Here is a 17,093-nt window from a genome sequence, read left to right as displayed (position 1 = left end):
GGGGACCGGTAATGAGGGAGCACGGACTGTGTGATAGCGGGGACAGGACTCAGTCCTGGGGGAAGCACCGGGACTCTGCACTGGGGACCGGTAATGAGGGAGCAGGGACTGTGTGATAGAGGGGACAGGACGCAGTCCTGGGGAAAGCATCGGGACTCTGCTCTGGGGACCGGTAATGAGGGAACAGGGACTGTGTGATAGAGGGGACAGGACTCAGTCCTGGAGGAAGCTCCGGGACTCTGCACTGGGTCCGGTAATGAGGGAGCAGGGACTGTGTGATAGAGGGGACAGGACTCAGTCCTGGGGGAAGCATCGGGACTCTGCACTGGGGACCAGTAATGACGGAGCAGGGACTGTGTGATAGAGGGGACTGGACTCAGTCCTGGGGGAAGCACCGGGACTCTGCACTGGGGACCGGTAATGAGGGAGCAGGGACTGTGTGATAGAGGGGACAGGACTCAGTCCTGGGGGAAGCACCGGGACTCTGCACTGGGGACCGGTAATGAGGGAACAGGGACTGTGTGATAGAGGGGACAGGACTCAGTCCTGGGGGAAGCATCGGAACTCTGCACTGGGGACCGGTAATGAGGGAGCATGGACTGTGTGATAGAGGGGACAGCACTCAGTCCTGGGGGAAGCACCGGAACTCTGCACTGGGGACCGGTAATGAGGGAGCAGGGACTGTGTGATAGAGGGGACAGGATTCAGTCCTGGGGGAAGCACCGGGACTCTGCACTGGGGACTGGTAATGAGGGAACAAGGACTGTGTGATAGAGGGGACAGGACTCAGTCCTGGGGGAAGCACCGGGACTCTGCACTGGGGACCGGTAATGAGGGACCAGGGACTGTGTGATAGAGGGGACAGGACTCAGTCCTGGGGGAAGCACCGGGACTCTGCACTGGGGACCGGTAATTAGGGAGCTGGGACTGTGTGATAGAGGGGACAGGACTCAGTCCTGGGGGAAGCAGCGGGACTTTGCACTGGGGACCGGTAATTAGGGAGCTGGGACTGTGTGATAGAGGGGACAGGACTCAGTCCTGGGGGAAGCACCGGGACTTTTCACTGGGGACCGGTAATGAGGGAGCAGGGACTGTGTGATAGAGGGGACAGGACTCAGTCCTGGGGGAAGCACCGGGATTCTGCACTGGGGACCGGTAATGAGGGAGCAGGGACTGTGTGATAGAGGGGACAGGACGCAGTCCTGGGGAAAGCATCGGGACTCTGCTCTGGGGACCGGTAATGAGGGAACAGGGACTGTGTGATAGAGGGGACAGGACTCAGTCCTGGAGGAAGCACCGGGACTCTGCACTGGGTCCGGTAATGAGGGAGCAGGGACTGTGTGATAGAGGGGACAGGACACAGTCCTGGGGGAAGCATCGGGACTCTGCACTGGGGACCAGTAATGACGGATCAGGGACTGTGTGATAGAGGGGACTGGACTCAGTCCTGGGGGAAGCACCGGGACTCTGCACTGGGGACCGGTAATTAGGGAGCTGGGACTGTGTGATAGAGGGGACAGGACTCAGTCCTGGGGGAAGCACCGGTACTCTGCACTGGGGACCGGTAATGAGGGAGTGGGGACTGTGTGATAGAGGGGACAGGACTCCGTCCTGGGGGAAGCACCGGGACTCTGCACTGGGGACCGGTAATGAGGGAGCGGGGACTGTGTGATAGAGAGGACAGGACTCAGTCCTGGGGGAAGCATCGGGACTCTGCACTGGGGACCGGTAATGAGGGACCAGGGACTGTGTGATAGAGGGGACAGGACTCAGTCCTGGGGGAAGCACTGGGACTCTGCACTGGGGACCGGTAATTAGGGAGCTGGGACTGTGTGATAGAGGGGACAGGACTCAGTCCTGGGGGAAGCACCGGGACTCTGCACTGGGGACCGGTAATTAGGGAGCTGGGACTGTGTGATAGAGGGGACAGGACTCAGTCCTGGGGGAAGCACCGGGACTCTGCACTGGGGACCGGTAATGAGGGAGCAGGGACTGTGTGATAGAGGGGACAGGACTCAGTCCTGGGGGAAGCACCGAGACTCTGCACTGTGGACCGGTAATGAGGGAGCAGGGACTGTGTGATAGAGGGGACAGGACGCAGTCCTGGGGAAAGCATCGGGACTCTGCTTTGGGGACCGGTAATGAGGGGACAGGGACTGTGTGATAGAGGGGACAGGACTCAGTCCTGGAGGAAGCACCGGGACTCTGCACTGGGTCCGGTAATGAGGGAGCAGGGACTGTGTGATAGAGGGGACAGGACTCAGTCCTGAGGGAAGCATCGGGACTCTGCACTGGGGACCAGTAATGACGGATCAGGGGCTGTGTGATAGAGGGGACTGGACTCAGTCCTGGGGGAAGCACCGGGACTCTGCACTGGGGACCGGTAATTAGGGAGCTGGGACTGTGTGATAGAGGGGACAGGACTCAGTCCTGGAGGAAGCACCGGGACTCTGCACTGGGGACCGGTAATGAGGGAGCATGGACTGTGTGATAGAGGGGACAGCACTCAGTCCTGGGGGAAGGACCGGGACTCTGCACTGGGGATCGGTAGTGAGGGAGCAGGGACTGTGTGATAGAGGGGACAGGACTCAGTCCTGGGGGAAGCAGCTGGACTCTGCACTGGGGACCGGTAATGAGGGAGCAGGGACTGTGTGATAGAGGGGACAGGACTCAGTCCTGGGGGAAGCACCGGGACTCTGCACTGGGGACCGGTAATGAGAAAGCAGGGACTGTGTGATAGAGGGGACAGGACTCAGTCCTGGGGGAAGCACCGGGACTCTGCACTGGGGACCGGTAATGAGGGAGTAGGGACTGTGTGATAGAGGGGACAGGACTCAGTCCTGGGGGAAGTACCGGGACTCTGCACTGGGGACCGGTAATGAGGGGACAGGACTCAGTACTGGGGGAAGCACCGGGACTCTGCACTGAAGACCGGTAATGAGGGAGCATGGACTGTGTGATAGAGGGGACAGCACTCAGTCCTGGGGGAAGCACCGGGACTCTGCACTGGGGACCGGTAATGAGGGAGCATGGACTGTGTGATAGAGGGGACAGCACTCAGTCCTGGGGGAAGGACCGGGACTCTGCACTGGGGATCGGTAGTGAGGGAGCAGGGACTGTGTGATAGAGGGGACAGGACTCAGTCCTGGGGGAAGCAGCGGGACTCTGCACTGGGGACCGGTAATGAGGGAGCAGGGACTGTGTGATAGAGGGGACAGGACTCAGTCCTGGGGGAAGCACCGGGACTCTGCACTGGGGACCGGTAATGAGAGAGCAGGGACTGTGTGATAGAGGGGACAGGACTCAGTCCTGGGGGAAGCACTGGGACTCTGCACTGGGGACCGGTAATGAGGGAGCAGGGACTGTGTGATAGAGGGGACAGGACTCAGTCCTGGGGGAAGTACCGGGACTCTGCACTGGGGACCGGTAATGAGGGAACAGGGACTGTGTGATAGAGGGGACAGGACTCAGTCCTGGGGGAAGCACCGGGACTCTGCACTGAAGACCGGTAATGAGGGAGCATGGACTGTGTGATAGAGGGGACAGCACTCAGTCCTGGGGGAAGCACCGGGACTCTGCACTGGGGACCGGTAATGAGGGAGCAGGGACTGTGTGATAGAGGGGACAGGATTCAGTCCTGGGGGAAGCACCGGGACTCTGCACTGGGGACTGGTAATGAGGAAACAAGGACTGTGTGATAGAGGGGACAGGACTCAGTCCTGGGGGAAGCACCTGGACTCTGCACTGGTGACCGGTAATGAGGGAGCAGGGACTGTGTGATAGAGGGGACAGGACTCAGTCCTGGGGGAAGCACCGGGACTCTGCACTGGGGACCGGTAATGAGGGAGCAGGGACTGTGTGATAGAGGGGACAGGACTCAGTCCTGGAGGAAGCACCGGGACTCCGCACTGGGGACCGGTAATGAGGGAGCCGGGACTGTGTGATAGAGGGGACAGGACTCAGTCCTGGGGGAAGCACCGGGACTCTGCACTGGGAACCGGTAATGAGGGAGCAGGGACTGTGTGATAGAGGGGACAGGACTCAGTCCTGGGGGAAGCACCGGGACTCTGCACTGGGGACCGGTAATTAGGGAGCTGGGACTGTGTGATAGAGGGGACAGGACTCAGTCCTGGGGGAAGCACCGGGACTCTGCACTGGGGACCGGTAATTAGGGAGCTGGGACTGTGTGATAGAGGGGACAGGACTCAGTCCTGGGGGAAGCACCGGGACTCTGCACTGGGGACCGGTAATGAGGGAGCAGGGACTGTGTGATAGAGGGGACAGGACTCAGTCCTGGGGGAAGCACCGGGACTCTGCACTGGGGACCGGTAATGAGGGAGCAGGGACTGTGTGATAGAGGGGACAGGGCGCAGTCCTGGGGAAAGCATCGGGACTCTGCTCTGGGGACCGGTAATGAGGGAAAAGGGACTGTGTGATAGAGGGGACAGGACTCCGTCCTGGAGGAAGCACCGGGACTCTGCACTAGGTCCGGTAATGAGGGAGCAGGGACTGTGTGATAGAGGGGACAGGACTCAGTCCTGGGGGAAGCATCGGGACTCTGCACTGGGGACCAGTAATGACGGATCAGGGACTGTGTGATAGAGGGGACTGGACTCAGTCCTGGGGGAAGCACCGGGACTCTGCACTGGGGACCGGTAATTAGGTTGCTGGGACTGTGTGATAGAGGGGACAGGACTCAGTCCTGGGGGAAGCACCGGGACTCTGCACTGGGGACATGTAATGAGGGAGCATGGACTGTGTGATAGAGGGGACAGCACTCAGTCCTGAGGGAAGGACCGGGACTCTGCACTGGGGATCGGTAGTGAGGGAGCAGGGACTGTGTGATAGAGAGGACAGGACTCAGTCCTGGGGGAAGCACCGGGACTCTGCACAGGGGACCGGTAATGAGGGAGCAGGGACTGTGTGATAGAGGGGACAGGACTCAGTCCTGGGGGAAGCACCGGGACTCTGCACTGGGGACCGGTAATGAGGGAGCAGGGACTGTGTGATAGAGGGGACAGGACTCAGTCCTGGGGGAAGCACCGGGACTCTGCACTGGAGACCGGTAATGAGGGAGCAGGGACTGTGTGATAGAGGGGACAGGACTCAGTCCTCGGGGAAGCACCGGGACTCTGCACTGGGGACCGGTAATGAGGGAACAGGGACTGTGTGATAGAGGGGACAGGACTCAGTCCTGGGGGAAGCACCGGGACTCTGCACTGGGGACCGGTAATGAGGGAGCATGGACTGTGTGATAGAGGGGACAGCACTCAGTCCTGGGGGAAGCACCGGGACTCTGCACTGGGGACCGGTAATGAGGGAGCAGGGACTGTGTGATAGAGGGGACAGGATTCAGTCCTGGGGGAAGCACCGGGACTCTGCACTGGGGACTGGTAATGAGGGAACAAGGACTGTGTGATAGAGGGGACAGGACTCAGTCCTGGGGGAAGCACCTGGACTCTGCACTGGTGACCGGTAATGAGGGAGCAGGGACTGTGTGATAGAGGGGACAGGACTCAGTCCTAGGGGAAGCACCGGGACTCTGCACTGGGGACCGGTAATGAGGGAGCAGGGACTGTGTGATAGAGGGGACAGGACTCAGTCCTGGAGGAAGCACCGGGACTCTGCACTGGGGACCGGTAATGAGGGAGCAGGGACTGTGTGATAGAGGGGACAGGACTCAGTCCTGGGGGAAGCACCGGGACTCTGCACTGGGGACCGGTAATGAGGGAGCAGGGACTGTGTGATAGAGGGGACAGGACTCAGTCCTGGGGGAAGCACCGGGACTCTGCACTGGGGACCGGTAATGAGGGAACAGGGACTGTGTGATAGAGGGGACAGGACTCAGTCCTGGGGGAAGCACCGGTACTCTGCACTGGGGAACGGTAATGAGGGAGCGTGGACTGTGTGATAGAGGGGACAGGACTCTGTCCTGGGGGAAGCACCGGTACTCTGCACTGGGGACCGGTAATGAGGGAGCAGGGACTGTGTGATAGAGGGGACAGGACTCAGTCCTGGGGGAAGCACCGGGACTCTGCACTGGGGACCGGTAATGAGGGAGCAGGGACTGTGTGATAGAGGGGACAGGACTCAGCCCTGGGGGAAGCACCGGGACTCTGCACTGGGGACCGGTAATGAGGGAGCGGGGACTGTGTGATAGAGGGGACAGGACTCAGTCCTGGGGGAAGCACCGGTACTCTGCACTGGGGACCGGTAATGAGGGAGCAGGGACTGTGTGATAGAGGGGACAGGACTCAGTCCTGGGGGAAGCACCGGGACTCTGCACTGGGGACCGGTAATGAGGGAGCACGGTATAGGGGACAGGACTCAGTCCTGGGGGAAGCACCGGGACTCTGCACTGGGGACCGGTAATGAGGGAGCAGGGACTGTGTGATAGAGGGGACAGGACTCAGTCCTGGGGGAAGCACCGGGACTCTGCACTGGAGACCGGTAATGAGGGAGCAGGGACTGTGTGATAGAGGGGACAGGACTCAGTCCTGGGGGAAGCACCGGGACTCTGCACTGGGAACCAGTAATGAGGGAGCAGGGACTGTGTGATAGAGGGGACAGGACTCAGTCCTGGGGGAAGCACCGGGACTCTGCACTGGGGACCAGTAATGAGGGAGCAGGGACTGTGTGATAGAGGGGACAGGACTCTGTCCTGGGGGAAGCACCGGTACTCTGCACTGGGGACCGGTAATGAGGGAGCAGGGACTGTGTGATAGAGGGGACAGGACTCAGTCCTGGGGGAAGCACCGGGACTCTGCACTGGGGACCGGTAATGAGGGAGCAGGGACTGTGTGATAGAGGGGACAGGACTCAGTCCTGGGGGAAGCACCGGGACTCTGCACTGGGGACCGGTAATGAGGGAGCGGGGACTGTGTGATAGAGGGGACAGGACTCAGCCCTGGGGGAAGCACCGGGACTCTGCACTGGGGACCGGTAATGAGGGAGCGGGGACTGTGTGATAGAGGGGACAGGACTCAGTCCTGGGGGAAGCACCGGTACTCTGCACTGGGGACCGGTAATGAGGGAGCAGGGACTGTGTGATAGAGGGGACAGGACTCAGTCCTGGGGGAAGCACCGGGACTCTGCACTGGGGACCGGTAATGAGGGAGCACGGACTGTGTGATATAGGGGACAGGACTCAGTCCTGGGGGAAGCACCGGGACTCTGCACTGGGGACCGGTAATGAGGGAGCAGGACTGTGTGATAGAGGGGACAGGGCTCAGTCCTGGGGGAAACACCGGGACTCTGCACTGGGGACCGGTAATGAGGGAGCAGGGACTGTGTGATAGAGGGGACAGGACTCAGTCCTGGGGGAAGCACCGGGACTCTGCACTGGGGACCAGTAATGAGGGAGCAGGGACTGTGTGATAGAGGGGACAGGACTCAGCCCTGGGGGAAGCACCGGGACTCTGCACTGGGGACCGGTAATGAGGGAGCGGGGACTGTGTGATAGAGGGGACAGGACTCAGTCCTGGGGGAAGCACCGGTACTCTGCACTGGGGACCGGTAATGAGGGAGCAGGGACTGTGTGATAGAGGGGACAGGACTCAGTCCTGGGGGAAGCACCGGGACTCTGCACTGGGGACCGGTAATGAGGGAGCACGGTATAGGGGACAGGACTCAGTCCTGGGGGAAGCACCGGGACTCTGCACTGGGGACCGGTAATGAGGGAGCAGGGACTGTGTGATAGAGGGGACAGGACTCAGTCCTGGGGGAAGCACCGGGACTCTGCACTGGGAACCAGTAATGAGGGAGCAGGGAGTGTGTGATAGAGGGGACAGGACTCAGTCCTGGGGAAGCACCGGGACTCTGCACTGGGGACCGGTAATGAGGGAGCAGGGACTGTGTGATAGAGGGGACAGGACTCAGTACTGGAGGAAGCACCGGGACTCTGCACTGGGGACCGTTAATGAAGGAGCAGGGAGTGTGTGATAGAGGGGACAGGACTCAGTCCTGAAGAAGCATCGGGACTCTGCATTGGGGACTGGTAATGAGGGAGCGGGGACTGTGTGATAGAGGGGACAGGACTCAGCCCTGGGGGAAGCACCGCGACTCTGCACTGGGGACCGGTAATGAGGGAGCAGGGACTGTGTGATAGAGGGGACAGGACTCAGTCCTGGGGGAAGCACCGGGACTCTGCACTGGGGACCGGTAATGAGGGAGCACGGACTGTGTGATATAGGGGACAGGACTCAGTCCTGGTGGAAGCACCGGGACTCTGCACTGGGGACCGGTAATGAGGGAGTATGGACTGTGTGATAGAGGGGACAGGACTCAGTCCTGGGGGAAGCACCGGGACTCTGCACTGGGGTCCGGTAATGAGGGAGCAGGGACTGTGTGATAGAGGGGACAGGACTCAGTCCTGGGGGAAGCACCGGGACTCTGCACTGGGGACCTGTAATTAGGGAGCTGGGACTGTGTGATAGAGGGGACAGCACTCAGTCCTGGGGAAAGCATCGGGACTCTGCACTGGGGACCGGTAATGAGGGAGCAGGGACTGTGTGATAGCGGGGACAGGACTCAGTCCTGGAGGAAGCATCGGGACTCTGCACTGGGGACCGGTAATGAGGGAGCAGGGACTGTGTGATAGAGGGGACAGGACTCAGTCCTGGGGGAAGCACCGGGACTCTGCACTGGGGACCGGTAATGAGGAAGCAGGGACTGTGTGATAGAGTGGACAGGATTCAGTCCTGGGGGAAGCATCGGGACTCTGCACTGGGGACTGGTAATGAGGGAACAAGGACTGTGTGATAGAGGGGACAGGACTCAGTCCTGGGGGAAGCACCTGGACTCTGCACTGGTGACCGGTAATGAGGTAGCAGGGACTGTGTGATAGAGGGGACAGGACTCAGTCCTGGGGGAAGCACTGGGACTCTGCACTGGGGACCGGTAATGAGGGAGCAGGGACTGTGTGATAGAGGGGACAGGACTCAGTCCTGGAGGAAGCACCGGGACTCTGCACTGGGGACCGGTAATGAGGGAGCAGGGACTGTGTGATAGAGGGGACAGGACTCAGTCCTGGAGGAAGCATCGGGACTCTGCACTGGGGACCGGTAATGAGGGAGCGGGGACTGTGTGATAGAGGGGACAGGACTCAGTCCTGGGGGAAGCAGCGGTACTCTGCACTGGGGACCGGTAATGATGGAGCGGGGACTGTGTGATAGAGGGGACAGGGCTCAGTCCTGGGGGAAGCACCGGGACTCTACACTGGGGATCGGTAATAAGGGAGCAGGGACTGTGTGATAGAGGGGACAGGACTCAGTTCTGAGGGAAGCACCGGGACTCTGCACTGGGGACCGGTAATGAGGGAGCAGGGACTGTGTGATAGAGGGGATGGGACTCAGTCCTGGGGGAAGCACCGGGACTCTGCGCTGGGGACCGGTAATGAGGGAGCAGGGACTGTGTGATAGAGGGGACAGGACTCAGTCCTGGGGGAAGCACCGGGACTCTGCACTGGGGACCGTTAATGAGGGAGCAGGGACTGTGTGATAGAGGGGACAGGACTCAGTCCTGGGGGAAGCACCGGGACTCTGCACTGGGGACCGGTAATGAGGGAGCGGGGACTGTGTGATAGAGGGGACAGGACTCAGCCCTGGGGAAAGCACCGGGACTCTGCACTGGGGAACGGTAATGAGGGAGCAGGGACTGTGTGATAGAGGGGACAGGACTCTGTCTTGGGGGAAGCACCGGTACTCTGCACTGGGGACCGGTAATGAGGGAGCAGGGACTGTGTGATAGAGGGGACAGGACTCAGTCCTGGGGGAAGCACCGGGACTCTGCACTGGGGACCGGTAATGAGGGAGCACGGACTGTGTGATATAGGGGACAGGACTCAGTCCTGGGGGAAGCACTGGGACTCTGCACTGGGGACCGGTAATGAGGGAGCAGGGACTGTGTGATAGAGGGGACAGGACTCAGTCCTGGGGGAAGCATCGGGACTCTGCACTGGGGACCGGTAATGAGGGAGCAGGGACTGTGTGATAGAGGGGACAGGACTCAGTCCTGGGGGAAGCACCGGGACTCTGCACTGGGGACCAGTAATAAGGGAGCAGGGACTGTGTGATAGAGGGGACAGGACTCAGTCCTGGGGGAAGCACCGGGACTCTGCACTGGGGACCAGTAAAGAGGGAGCAGGGACTGTGTGATAGAGGGGACAGGACTCAGTCCTGGGGGAAGCACCGGTACTCTACACTGGGGACCGGTAATGAGGGAGCAGGGACTGTGTGATAGAGGGGACAGGACTCAGCCCTGGGGGAAGCACCAGGACTCTGCACTGGAGACCGGTAATGAGGGAGCGGGAACTGTGTGATAGAGGGGACAGGACTCAGTCCTGGGGAAGCACCGGGACTCTGCACTGGGGACCGGTAATGAGGGAGCAGGGACTGTGTGATAGGGGGGACAGGACTCAGTCCTGGAGGAAGCACCGGGACTCTGCACTGGGGACCGTTAATGAGGGAGCAGGGACTGTGTGATAGAGGGGACAGGACTCAGTCCTGGGGGAAGCACCGGGACTCTGCACTGGGGACCGGTAATGAGGGAGCGGGGACTGTGTGATAGAGGGGACAGGACCCAGCCCTGGGGGAAGCACTGCGACTCTGCACTGGGGACCGGTAATGAGGGAGCAGGGACTGTGTGATAGAGGGGACAGGACTCAGTCCTGGGGGAAGCACCGGGACTCTGCACTGGGGACCGGTAATGAGGGAGCACGGACTGTGTGATATAGGGGACAGGACTCAGTCCTGGGGGAAGCACCGGGACTCTGCACTGGGGACCGGTAATGAGGGAGCAGGGACGGTGTGATAGAGGGGACAGGACTCAGTCCTGGAGGAAGCACCGGGACTCTGCACTGGGGTCCGGTAATGAGGGAGCAGGGACTGTGTGATAGAGGGGACAGGACTCAGTCCTGGGGGAAGCACCGGGACTCTGCACTGGGGACCGGTAATTAGGGAGCAGGGACTGTGTGATAGAGGGGACAGGACTCAGTCCTGGGGGAAGCACCGGAACTCTGCACTGGGGACCGGTAATGAGGGAGCAGGGACTGTGTGATAGAGGGGACAGGACTCAGTCCTGGGGGAAGCATCGGGACTCTGCACTGGGGACCGGTAATGAGGGAGCAGGGACTGTGTGATAGAGGGGACAGGACTCAGTCCTGGGGGAAGCATCGGTACTCTACACTGGGGACCGTTAATGAGGGAGCAGGGACTGTGTGATAGAGGGGACAGGACTCAGCCCTGGGGGAAGCACCAGGACTCTGCACTGGAGACCGATAATGAGGGAGCGGGAACTGTGTGATAGAGGGGACAGGACTCAATCCTGGGGAAGCACCGGGACTCTGCGCTGGGGACCGGTAATGAGGGAGCAGGGACTGTGTGATAGAGGGGACAGGACTCAGTCCTGGGGGAAGCACCGGGACTCTGCACTGGGGACCGTTAATGAGGGAGCAGGGACTGTGTGATAGAGGGGACAGGACTCAGTCCTGGGGGAAGCACCGGGACTCTGCACTGGGGACCGGTAATGAGGGAGCGGGGACTGTGTGATAGAGGGGACAGGACTCAGCCCTGGGGAAAGCACCGGGACTCTGCACTGGGGACCGGTAATGAGGGAGCAGGGACTGTGTGATAGAGGGGACAGGACTCTGTCTTGGGGGAAGCACCGGTACTCTGCACTGGGGACCGGTAATGAGGGAGCAGGGACTGTGTGATAGAGGGGACAGGACTCAGTCCTGGAGGAAGCACCGGGACTCTGCACTGGGGACCGGTAATGAGGGAGCACGGACTGTGTGATATAGGGGACAGGACTCAGTCCTGGGGGAAGCACCGGGACTCTGCACTGGGGACCGGTAATGAGGGAGCAGGGACTGTGTGATAGAGGGGACAGGACTCAGTCCTGGGGGAAGCATCGGGACTCTGCACTGGGGACCGGTAATGAGGGAGCAGGGACTGTGTGATAGAGGGGACAGGACTCAGTCCTGGGGGAAGCACCGGGACTCTGCACTGGGGACCAGTAATAAGGGAGCAGGGACTGTGTGATAGAGGGGACAGGACTCAGTCCTGGGGGAAGCACCGGGACTCTGCACTGGGGACCAGTAAAGAGGGAGCAGGGACTGTGTGATAGAGGGGACAGGACTCAGTCCTGGGGGAAGCACCGGTACTCTACACTGGGGACCGGTAATGAGGGAGCAGGGACTGTGTGATAGAGGGGACAGGACTCAGCCCTGGGGGAAGCACCAGGACTCTGCACTGGAGACCGGTAATGAGGGAGCGGGAACTGTGTGATAGAGGGGACAGGACTCAGTCCTGGGGAAGCACCGGGACTCTGCACTGGGGACCGGTAATGAGGGAGCAGGGACTGTGTGATAGGGGGGACAGGACTCAGTCCTGGAGGAAGCACCGGGACTCTGCACTGGGGACCGTTAATGAGGGAGCAGGGACTGTGTGATAGAGGGGACAGGACTCAGTCCTGGGGGAAGCACCGGGACTCTGCACTGGGGACCGGTAATGAGGGAGCGGGGACTGTGTGATAGAGGGGACAGGACCCAGCCCTGGGGGAAGCACTGCGACTCTGCACTGGGGACCGGTAATGAGGGAGCAGGGACTGTGTGATAGAGGGGACAGGACTCAGTCCTGGGGGAAGCACCGGGACTCTGCACTGGGGACCGGTAATGAGGGAGCACGGACTGTGTGATATAGGGGACAGGACTCAGTCCTGGGGGAAGCACCGGGACTCTGCACTGGGGACCGGTAATGAGGGAGCAGGGACGGTGTGATAGAGGGGACAGGACTCAGTCCTGGAGGAAGCACCGGGACTCTGCACTGGGGTCCGGTAATGAGGGAGCAGGGACTGTGTGATAGAGGGGACAGGACTCAGTCCTGGGGGAAGCACCGGGACTCTGCACTGGGGACCGGTAATTAGGGAGTTGGGACTGTGTGATAGAGGGGACAGGACTCAGTCCTGGGGGAAGCACCGGAACTCTGCACTGGGGACCGGTAATGAGGGAGCAGGGACTGTGTGATAGAGGGGACAGGACTCAGTCCTGGGGGAAGCATCGGGACTCTGCACTGGGGACCGGTAATGAGGGAGCAGGGACTGTGTGATAGAGGGGATAGGACTCAGTCCTGGGGGAAGCACCAGGACTCTGCACTGGAGACCGGTAATGAGGGAGCGGGAACTGTGTGATAGAGGGGACAGGACTCAGTCCTGGGGAAGCACCGGGACTCTGCACTGGGGACCGGTAATGAGGGAGCAGGGACTGTGTGATAGGGGGGACAGGACTCATTCCGGGGGGAAGCATCGAGACTCTGCACTGGGGACCGGTGATGAGGGAACAGGGACTGTGTGATAGAGGGGACAGCACTCAGTCCTGGGGGAAGCACATGGACTCTGCACTGGAGACCGGTAATGAGGGAGCAGGGACTTTGTGATAGAGGGGACAGAACTAAGTCCTGGGGGAAGCACCGGGACTCTGCACTGGGGACCGGTACTGAGGGAGCAGGGACTGTGTGATAGAGGGTACAGGACTCAGTCCTGAGGGAAGCACCTGGACTCTGCACTGGTGACCGGTAATGAGGGAGCAGGGACTGTGTGATAGAGGGGACAGGACTCAGTCCTGGGGGAAGCATCGGGACTCTGCACTGGGGACCGGTAATGAGGGAACAGGGACTGTGTGATAGAGGGGACAGGACTTAGTCCTGGGGGAAGCACCGGAACTCTGCACTGGGGACCGGCAATGAGGGAGCAGGGACTGTGTGATAGAGGGGACAGGACTCAGTCCTGGGGGAAGCACCAGGACTCTGCACTGGAGACCGGTAATGAGGGAGCAGGGACTGTGTGATAGAGGGGACAGGACTCAGTCCTGGGGGAAGCATCGGTACTCTACACTGGGGACCGTTAATGAGGGAGCAGGGACTGTGTGATAGAGGGGACAGGACTCAGCCCTGGGGGAAGCACCAGGACTCTGCACTGGAGACCGATAATGAGGGAGCGGGAACTGTGTGATAGAGGGGACAGGACTCAATCCTGGGGAAGCACCGGGACTCTGCGCTGGGGACCGGTAATGAGGGAGCAGGGACTGTGTGATAGAGGGGACAGGACTCAGTCCTGGGGGAAGCACCGGGACTCTGCACTGGGGACCGTTAATGAGGGAGCAGGGACTGTGTGATAGAGGGGACAGGACTCAGTCCTGGGGGAAGCACCGGGACTCTGCACTGGGGACCGGTAATGAGGGAGCGGGGACTGTGTGATAGAGGGGACAGGACTCAGCCCTGGGGAAAGCACCGGGACTCTGCACTGGGGACCGGTAATGAGGGAGCAGGGACTGTGTGATAGAGGGGACAGGACTCTGTCTTGGGGGAAGCACCGGTACTCTGCACTGGGGACCGGTAATGAGGGAGCAGGGACTGTGTGATAGAGGGGACAGGACTCAGTCCTGGGGGAAGCACCGGGACTCTGCACTGGGGACCGGTAATGAGGGAGCACGGACTGTGTGATATAGGGGACAGGACTCAGTCCTGGGGGAAGCACCGGGACTCTGCACTGGGGACCGGTAATGAGGGAGCAGGGACTGTGTGATAGAGGGGACAGGACTCAGTCCTGGGGGAAGCATCGGGACTCTGCACTGGGGACCGGTAATGAGGGAGCAGGGACTGTGTGATAGAGGGGACAGGACTCAGTCCTGGGGGAAGCACCGGGACTCTGCACTGGGGACCAGTAATAAGGGAGCAGGGACTGTGTGATAGAGGGGACAGGACTCAGTCCTGGGGGAAGCACCGGGACTCTGCACTGGGGACCAGTAATAAGGGAGCAGGGACTGTGTGATAGAGGGGACAGGACTCAGTCCTGGGCGAAGCACCGGTACTCTACACTGGGGACCGGTAATGAGGGAGCAGGGACTGTGTGATAGAGGGGACAGGACTCAGCCCTGGGGGAAGCACCAGGACTCTGCACTGGAGACCGGTAATGAGGGAGCGGGAACTGTGTGATAGAGGGGACAGGACTCAGTCCTGGGGAAGCACCGGGACTCTGCACTGGGGACCGGTAATGAGGGAGCAGGGACTGTGTGATAGGGGGGACAGGACTCAGTCCTGGAGGAAGCACCGGGACTCTGCACTGGGGACCGTTAATGAGGGAGCAGGGACTGTGTGATAGAGGGGACAGGACTCAGTCCTGGGGGAAGCACCGGGACTCTGCACTGGGGACCGGTAATGAGGGAGCGGGGACTGTGTGATAGAGGGGACAGGACCCAGCCCTGGGGGAAGCACTGCGACTCTGCACTGGGGACCGGTAATGAGGGAGCAGGGACTGTGTGATAGAGGGGACAGGACTCAGTCCTGGGGGAAGCACCGGGACTCTGCACTGGGGACCGGTAATGAGGGAGCACGGACTGTGTGATATAGGGGACAGGACTCAGTCCTGGGGGAAGCACCGGGACTCTGCACTGGGGACCGGTAATGAGGGAGCAGGGACGGTGTGATAGAGGGGACAGGACTCAGTCCTGGAGGAAGCACCGGGACTCTGCACTGGGGTCCGGTAATGAGGGAGCAGGGACTGTGTGATAGAGGGGACAGGACTCAGTCCTGGGGGAAGCACCGGGACTCTGCACTGGGGACCGGTAATTAGGGAGTTGGGACTGTGTGATAGAGGGGACAGGACTCAGTCCTGGGGGAAGCACCGGAACTCTGCACTGGGGACCGGTAATGAGGGAGCAGGGACTGTGTGATAGAGGGGACAGGACTCAGTCCTGGGGGAAGCATCGGGACTCTGCACTGGGGACCGGTAATGAGGGAGCAGGGACTGTGTGATAGAGGGGACAGGACTCAGTCCTGGGGGAAGCACCAGGACTCTGCACTGGAGACCGGTAATGAGGGAGCGGGAACTGTGTGATAGAGGGGACAGGACTCAGTCCTGGGGAAGCACCGGGACTCTGCACTGGGGACCGGTAATGAGGGAGCAGGGACTGTGTGATAGGGGGGACAGGACTCATTCCGGGGGGAAGCATCGAGACTCTGCACTGGGGACCGGTGATGAGGGAACAGGGACTGTGTGATAGAGGGGACAGCACTCAGTCCTGGGGGAAGCACATGGACTCTGCACTGGAGACCGGTAATGAGGGAGCAGGGACTTTGTGATAGAGGGGACAGAACTAAGTCCTGGGGGAAGCACCGGGACTCTGCACTGGGGACCGGTACTGAGGGAGCAGGGACTGTGTGATAGAGGGTACAGGACTCAGTCCTGAGGGAAGCACCTGGACTCTGCACTGGTGACCGGTAATGAGGGAGCAGGGACTGTGTGATAGAGGGGACAGGACTCAGTCCTGGGGGAAGCATCGGGACTCTGCACTGGGGACCGGTAATGAGGGAACAGGGACTGTGTGATAGAGGGGACAGGACTTAGTCCTGGGGGAAGCACCGGAACTCTGCACTGGGGACCGGCAATGAGGGAGCAGGGACTGTGTGATAGAGTGGACAGGACTCAGTCCTGGGGGAAGCACCTGGAGTCTGCACTGGGGACCGGTAATGAGGGAGCAGGGACTGTGTGATAGAGGGGACAGGACTCAGTACTGGGGGAAGCATCGGGACTCTGCACTGGGGACCGGTAATGAGGGAGCAGGGACTGTGTGATAGAGGGGACAGGACTCAGTCCTGGGGGAAGCACCGGGACTCTGCACTGGGGACCGGTAATGAGGGAGCAGGGACTCTGTGATAGAGGGGACAGGATTCAGTCCTGGGAAAATGTCACGCAAGGTGTGGGAAAGACTAAGTGCATCTCGAAGGGATGAGGGGAAGGGAGCCCAGACACAAGGGAATGGAGACTTCCTAGGCTGATCTGATATTACCCTTGTCTTCCCTAACCTTCCTATATTGGTTCCTCACCAATCGCCGCACAGGAACCTAAAACCCTGTATTTCCCTAGAGCTATCCCCTGGCTAGGGAAAGGGGGGGTGAATATTAGTCAGTCCCCAATAACAACTAATGACAACAAGGTAGACAGACATGGGGGAAAGTAACTTAGCTTGAGCCGACTTCAGAGAGATTACAACACGTCCTCTCAGCTCCAGGAGGAAGTAAGCAGACTGCAACAGCTCCATG

General features: G+C 60.6%; 2 protein-coding genes across 2 annotated transcripts in view; one reads left to right on the top strand and one right to left on the bottom strand.

Annotated features, from left to right (window-relative positions):
- The window catches only part of LOC141270719 (uncharacterized), a 477,393-nt gene that overhangs the window by 318,954 nt on the left and 141,346 nt on the right, over positions 1-17,093 (bottom strand). The window lies entirely within an intron of this gene.
- Positions 1-17,093, top strand: part of LOC141270771 (uncharacterized) — a 129,401-nt gene that overhangs the window by 27,390 nt on the left and 84,918 nt on the right. The gene's annotated exons all lie outside the window — the stretch shown is intronic.

The sequence above is a fragment of the Phyllobates terribilis genome, unplaced genomic scaffold (genome assembly GCF_046119375.1).
Source record: "Phyllobates terribilis strain yellow unplaced genomic scaffold, ASM4611937v1 Scaffold_5__5_contigs__length_657084704, whole genome shotgun sequence".
Lineage (NCBI taxonomy): Eukaryota > Metazoa > Chordata > Amphibia > Anura > Dendrobatidae > Phyllobates > Phyllobates terribilis.
Note: the sequence above shows the minus strand (reverse complement) of the source record. Positions and strands in the feature narration are given on the sequence as shown.